Source organism: Adiantum capillus-veneris, chromosome 11 (assembly GCF_014529385.1).
Source record: "Adiantum capillus-veneris isolate H3 chromosome 11, ASM1452938v2, whole genome shotgun sequence".
Taxonomy (NCBI): Eukaryota; Viridiplantae; Streptophyta; class Polypodiopsida; order Polypodiales; family Pteridaceae; genus Adiantum; species Adiantum capillus-veneris.
This window is the reverse complement of record NC_140941.1, coordinates 79,211,557-79,219,007: the sequence shown is the minus strand read 5'-3', so window position 1 is coordinate 79,219,007 and position 7,451 is coordinate 79,211,557. Positions and strand designations below refer to the sequence as shown.

The 7,451-nt window shown below is 42.2% G+C and overlaps 1 pseudogene; it reads left to right on the top strand.

The window, feature by feature from the left end:
* The first annotated feature begins 4,535 nt into the window (after positions 1 to 4,535).
* LOC147447516 (wall-associated receptor kinase-like 20) lies at positions 4,536 to 6,969 on the top strand (annotated as a pseudogene).
* Positions 6,970 to 7,451: the final 482 nt, after the last annotated feature.

The window sequence follows — 7,451 nt, the reverse complement described above, 5'->3', positions numbered from 1 at the left end:
TTTGCAAGAGAGAGAGTTTAGAGAACATGACAATAGTTGAGGACCGGATCCATACGGAGCCGGTCCCTCCTCCAATAGGCATTTGTATTACAGTTTCTCCCATCAAGAGAGACTTGGTACAATACAATCTTTGTGTTCCTTGTGACCTAGGTGATGCAATGAAGATGGAAATCTTCATGCATCACAAGCATAACATAAACTTTGTTGAAAGCATTAACTATCCCAAGCCTCAGTCCGAAGGCCTCAAACACCTTCGAAGGTGGAGAGAGCTAGCGGAGAATGAGGATAGGGAAGAGGAAGAAGAAACATTCCATAGGAGAAAGAAATAGTTCCTCATTTATCATTACTCTTCTTGCTACCATATATAATAGCATAGTAATGATGATGGAGAAGATGGCAAGCTTAAGCATTGAAGCATGGCTCTTGGTTGGATTTGCATTCCATAGCCAAGAGTGTTGATGTAGGCTCTCACTTCTCAGAAGCTTGGATAAGGAGGTGGTGTTCCTCAACTTTCACCAAGTGAGAATGTCCCTACAAATAAGTGTATCTGTGGAGTATATCCCCCTATCACCCCCCTTCCTTGCTTTGGGTGAGTGGTGACTTTTCCACATGGTGCAAGATCATTGGACCCCTCTCACCCTAGCCAATCACATGCAGCATGCAGTCAAGTACATGGGTAGTGTTTTGACAAGTATCCTCCTTTTCCCTTAGAGAGAGAAAGAGAGAGCTTGCAAATATCTAGATATTACTTGGATGGAGCTAGAAGCTCATTGGACCCCTCTTTAGCCCAACCAATAGCACTCAAGCACACCATGTAAATAAGCTGAGTGATAGTCTGACACGTGTCCCATGTGTCCTTTTAGAAAAGGGGTTCCCTTTGGGTGAGTGGAAAGTTAGGTCAAAGATTCCCCTAACTTTGGGACGTTCATGCATAGGAAGCTTCTCAAACAACTTCCTCATTAAGTTTGTAGCGTCTCTGTTTTACTCAAGCACCTTACCCCCCCATGCATAGGAAGGTTCTCAAGCACCTTCCTCGTTAAGTATGACAAGTAACTCGAGTATCTTAGTCATCAAGCATGACAAGCACCTTAGGTGGTTCCCACCTCAAGCTCAGCCCTAGCTTGCCTAAGGTCAAAGTCAAGTTTAGGCCGGGTTCCCACCTCAAGCTCAGCCCTAGCTTGCCTAAGGTCAAAGGTAAGTTTAGGTTGGGTTCCCACCTCAAGATCAGTCCTAGCTTTCCTAAGGTCAAAGGACTTTTAACACTAACCATTGGAGGTCTTTAATGAAGCTAACCCTAAGGTCTCTTAAGCTCCATTGGATGCACATTACTCTCTGTTAGACTACCTTCTTTTGGACCCATGTTGAAATGTAACCATCTCGCCTCTTGGTCCCCTACTGAGATAAGTTTAGAAGCACTTATTGCACATTGCTCTTTGATAGACCATCTCCTTTTGGACCCCTATTGAGATGCAACCATCTCTCCTTTTGGTCCCATGTTGAGATAGGTCTAGAAGCACATGTCTCTATTCTAACTCCTATTCCCGTTTATTCTCCCACATTAAATGATCAGCTTAATATGAGAAAATCATTTTGTAAAGTTAGATATTATATTTTATCACAACTAGTAACCTTCAATGATAGGTCCAATCATAAGCTTTGAAATTTCTAGCCTATGGGTATAACCTTTGTGTGCTTTGAAATTGCTAGCCTAAAGCAAGCAACATACTACTTGACAAATCCATAAATGCAAAAGTAGCATACTTTGGGAGAGGTGAATAGGTTAAATCTATCTACCTCTCTATCTGCACCTTCTTCATCTACCTCTCTCTCTACGCCCCTTCTATCTACCTTGATCTACCTTCCTCTCGACCCGCTCTATATCTACCTTAGGTAGACAGATAGAGGTGTGTAGATTAGATAGAGATTAGGTGTGTAGAGAGAGATATATACTACTCTCTCTCTCTCTATCTCTATTTATCGTCTCTCCTATGCACTCTCTATCTACCTCTCTATATGTCCTCTCTAGCCTTGGATTACGTGTAGAGGATAAAGGAGAGAGATTAGGTATAGGGATATTAGGTTGAAACTTACACAAACTAATCTCTTGTAAATTCCATGATGAACCTATTGGAGAGCAGATGCAATGTTTGTGTGACTAGGTGATAGAGAGAGAGGAAAAGAGAGAGATGAGAGGACTCTCTCTCTCTCTCTCTCTCTCTCTCATGCTTGAAAATAAAAGGTTGCAAAGGTCCTCTTGGTCCTTAAAAGATGCACATGAGTTTCTCAAAAATTTAGGATGCGAAAGCTTAGACGTGAAATTTGGCACCAAATTCCAATCAGTGCAACCAAGTGGCAAGTTGTCAAAATTTTATTCATGCTTTAAAAGTTAATTAGCCCAAGTGGCAAGCTCCAACTCCCAACGTTCAAAATAAACGTTATTTTAATTTTTAGCTCAAGGTTCAAGGGGCAACTTGCAAGCCTCAACTTTCAAGGCTCACTTATATAGTTTAAACTTTAAACTTTAAAGCTCCCACCCTTTTACTCTCATGGAGTCTCATCCCGCCTATGGAGTCTGGCAAATTGCAAAATTTGCAAGCTTGGTGTCTCGTTTTAATATGGAGTGTGCACTTGCCATTTAGCATTGACTAAAGAGCAACACGTTACACAACATCTCTGCCATTCCTTTCCTCATCACATCATCTCAAAGCTACTATAATCAAGAAGAACTCAGAACCTGCTAAGCACCGAGGGAAATCTTCTTTCCTCATCCCATCTCTACCTATGCGATTAAGAAGAACTCCAAGAAGAGGTCAGTTTCTCTCTCCATCTCTCTCAATCCATTGTAGTCTTTTAAGCCTTTATTTGAATAAAAACTCCGAGTACAGATTCATTACTTTTGGGCTTTGTGTGTGTGTGTGTGTGTGTGTGTGTTTGTGTGTGTATGTGAGCTAGAATTAGTGATGCATAGCTTATAATCTTTTTACTCTCAATATTCTAGGTTTTTTGCTTTCAATCACTTCATGGTTTTCTAGGTTTCTACAACAATGTATGTGTGTGTGTGTGTGTGAGAGTGAGAGAGCTAGAATTAGTCATTCATAGTTTATAATCTTTTTACTCGCAATATTCTAGGTTTTTTGCTTTCAATCACTTTCGGGTTTTCTACAACAATGTGTACTCATATTTGTTTAGAAGTTTATGAATCTTAATTTTATCTTGTGGACAACCTTTCCATGCAGAGAGCAACTTGGAGCTCCTTTTCAAACTAATTGATATGTGTTCGTGCACGAAGCTAAAGCTATAAGATCTTTTGAATAAATTTTCGATGTAGGAGCTACAAATTTTTCTTTCTCTTGTAAGGTTTTCTTATGGCCTGAAATTTCTCTAAGCAAAAATCTTTGCTTGCTATACCTCGATTTTCAAAGCAAGTTAGCATTAGCAATGAAAAGGGAGAAAGAAAAATTGAACTTGCTTGATGATAATGATGTGGATGATGTACAAGTTGAAAATATAGGTATAGAGAAAGTCAAAAGGCGTAAAAAAACTGAGGGGTGATAAATGAATTTTTTTTTAGGTAATAGGTTCTAGAAGTGCAAAATTTAAGGATAAAATTAATTTACCTATGTTTACAAGTTTTTTAGTTTTTTTAATTAGAATTTTTTTAAAAAACCTACTTGCTTTCATAGTTGGAGGTTTTATAAGACTAAAATCTAAGTTTTTTTCGAGCACTAATAGAAACATGCTACATGTTGAACAAGAACTTCTTTCACTATTTTTTTTGTTTTCATTGACCGAACATCTCCTAACCGTAGCTTTCGAAGGGAACAAAAGACATTGGTTTGTCTTTTGCTTATTTGATTAGAACGAGTAACAGGTCCAATAGTAGGCTTTGAAATTGCTAGCCTACCGATGTAACCTTTTTGGGCTTTGAAATTGCGAGCCTACCGAAGTGTCCTCCTTCCTCTGGGCTATGTGAAATCCAATTTTCTTCCACTGGTGACCGAACCCACCCTTATTTATATATGGGGAAATTACCAAAATACCCCTCTAATTTGAGAAAATTCCCAAAATATCCCTCAAATTTCAAAAATTCCCAAAATGTCCTCGATATTTTGTCATAAATTTCCAAAATGCCTTTCAAATTTTCCAAAATTCCCAAAATACCCCTGGTTGTGAGACTAAATTTCTCGAAAAATAAATTTTTCTGTAGGTCTTCACAAGAAGAGTGATTGTCTATCGTACAAGATGCTAAAACTACAATTTGAGTTGATTACGTAGGCTTTGGAGAGGAATTGCTTCATTATTTTTAGACATAATTGCCTTTTTTGCGATGGTAAATGGTGACAAATTACATGCTGAGCACTCAAAAACGGATCTCAATTGTCAAAAACGAATGAAGATTATAAAATCTTGAACATTCCAACCAAAATAGATACAAGGGTATTTTGGGAATTTCCTCAAATTAGAGGGGTATTTTGGTAATTTTCCCTTTATATATTAGTAAGCTAATTAGCTTCAGCTGGTCAGCAGCTAGACGTATGGCCAAGGTATGGCGCAGCTCACAGCAGCTGGTTCTGCTACAGCTGTGTGTAGTAGCCGTGCAGGCAGCTCGCTTATATATTGGCTCCTGTGAAGAAATTAGAAGCAGGGAATGTCCTGCATGCGGGAAGATGGCGGTGCCATATCCACTGAGCACTTGAGATTCATGCGGTCACCCTCTCTACAAGCAGCTGGTGACATGCACGGATAAGAAGACGCTGCAGGTAAAAGCCCTCTCAGGAAACTACACTGTGTTGAGCCTGGACCCCTTATCGCGCTCTATAGTTATCTCCACGAGCCCCTTCATCGGCGATTCTTGTATCACGCAGGACTCTGTCACCTCCCACAACTTTTCTCTCTTCCCCGGCTCCCCCCTCAGCGTCGGCGCCGGCAACACGGTGCTGTTCCTCAATGCTACCGATGTGCTTCGCTACTCCCCTCTCAACTGCCGCCACGATGGCCCTTGCAGCCGCGGGCTCATAGCTGTGCAGCAGAAAAGCTGCCGCTCTCTTCTCTGCTGCTCCGCAGTGATCCCCGTGGACGAAACGTCGGATTTGCAGTACGGTTTTCCGGTGTTCGCGCTGGCGACCGGGTATGTCAGCTTGCTAGACTTTCCTGACCCATCAGAACCCACCAAGGCCGGCGTCTATGCGGGGACAATCGGATTCGGTATGCGGTTGAAGTGGGAGGCGCCGGGGGAGGCCCCCTGTGAGACACAGATGGAATGCGGCGCCAATTCCACATGCGTAAAGGCAGCGGCACCGATTTGCGCCTGCAACCATGGTTACCGCTGGGATGCAACCACAGGCACTTGTCCCAAAGGTACTGATGAGAGAGAGAGAGAGAGCGAGCGAGCGAGCTGACTGGCTCAGGTTGGAACTTGAATCCTTGCATGTAGTCTGTATGCAGCCTCAGCCAATTATTCGTATGATAATTACCCCCTCCTTGCGTCTGTCCAGTACCTTTGTGCATCCGGGACAGTGGAAGTATAAAATGCCACAAAATTGAATACGCAACAGGTACTGCTCCCTTAATCTTCTCATTTTCTTCTGAGTTTTATGTTGGCAAATGACAGTGAGGAAAGTATAGTGGAGTTGTGTCAGAAACGTCGCGGTGGGCACGTGTCATAAATAATAACTGGATATTGAATAATGCGAAACACGTGAGTCTTACATGTGGTTTACATGTAAATCATTTAGCAAAACCGACATCAATATTATGCAGTGACTGATCGGCATGAACGCAGCACCTGCATGCACAACAAGGACAACCTGTAGCTATAGCAAATCTGCTTTTTGCATTGTTACTGTCTGACCTAGGTGTCTCTTTTTGGCTTTCCCAGGTCTCACTCTTGGTTTTGTAGGGCTCATCGCATTCATTTCCTTTACGGTATGGATATATAGGCGATGGTGGGGTGCAGCCCATTAAAGAGCTCATGCCAAGCTTGTCGAGGAGCGGAATATGATCCTTGCTACCAACAGTGGTGGCAGGTCTGCACGCTTGTTCAGCAAGCAGGAGATGAAGCGCGCCACCAACAACTTCGCTCCTGACAGAGTGCTCGGATGCGGAGGTTTTGGTGAAGTATATAAAGGAATCCTTGATGATGAGACTGAGGTAGCCATCAAGTATACCAAGGTAGGCAAGATCAAAGGGGTAGACCCAGTTCTGAATGAGGTGAGGATCCTATCTCAGGTCAATCACCGAAACTTAGTGCGCTTGCTTGGCTGCTGCGTTGAAAGTGAGCTTCCTCTCCTGGTCTATGAATATGTGCCCAATGGAGATCTTGAGGATCATATTCTGCAGGTGGCCAAAAGAAACGTCATTCTGGACTGGAAAACACGTTTGCACATTGCCTTTCAATCTGCAGAGGGCTTAGCTTATCTCCACTCAGCCGCATACCCACCCATCTATCATCGAGATGTCAAAGCAAGTAACATACTACTTGACAAATCCATGAATGCAAAAGTAGCAGACTTTGGGCTTTCGCGATTGGCGGATCCTGATCTTACCCATATTTCGACATGTGCACAGGGTACAATGGGGTACCTCGATCCCGAGTACTACCGCAATTATCAGCTTACCGATAAGAGTGATGTGTACAGTTTTGGAGTAGTGCTGTTGACTCTGGTTTCATCCGAGAGAGCTATCGATTTTAAGAGGAATACCGATGATGTGAATCTTGCAACTATGGTGCAGATTCGGAAAGAGAACTGTGAGATCGACGAAGTGCTTGACCCGAAGCTTGTGAAGGGGGCATCCAAGCAGACCGTGAATTCCATGAGGTGGGTGATTGATCTGGCATTGGAGTGCTTTACATGAGAGCAGGCTGAACAGGCCATCAATGAAGGAGGTACAGAGATGCTACAGAAACTCATTTTATCATTGGAGGCGTCAGAGAGGGAGGGTGTGGCAAAAAGCAATGGATATGTGTAGACTGATGTTTAGGTGAGTGTATAAGGTTCTGTGAGCTACAGTAGAGTATTGTACGTGCATGGGACTTCTGACGTGTACTCTAGCTAGCCAGCTCTAATCAATTTATTTTGCATGAAGACGCTTATATATATTTCTTTTTAAGCTTTGTAATAGACAAACTAGTGCATGGAGGCACTTTATAAGAGCCTAATATATGTAACGAGTGTACAAGTATATGGTCATATTTCCTTTCCATCTTTAGAGCCTACCAATTTTAAGGTTTAGCGCTCCACTCCGTTTGCAAACATTGAATCTCTCTCTCTCTCTCTCTCTCTCTCTCTCTCAATCAATCAAGCCATTCCTAGCACTCGCTCATAGAAACATAGGCTGCATACACTACTTCATAATAATAATTGAGTGTACACAGGAACATAATACAAGAACACCTTCTTATACTTTTTCAATTAAGAGTTATGTAATTGATATTACATGTACTTGACATT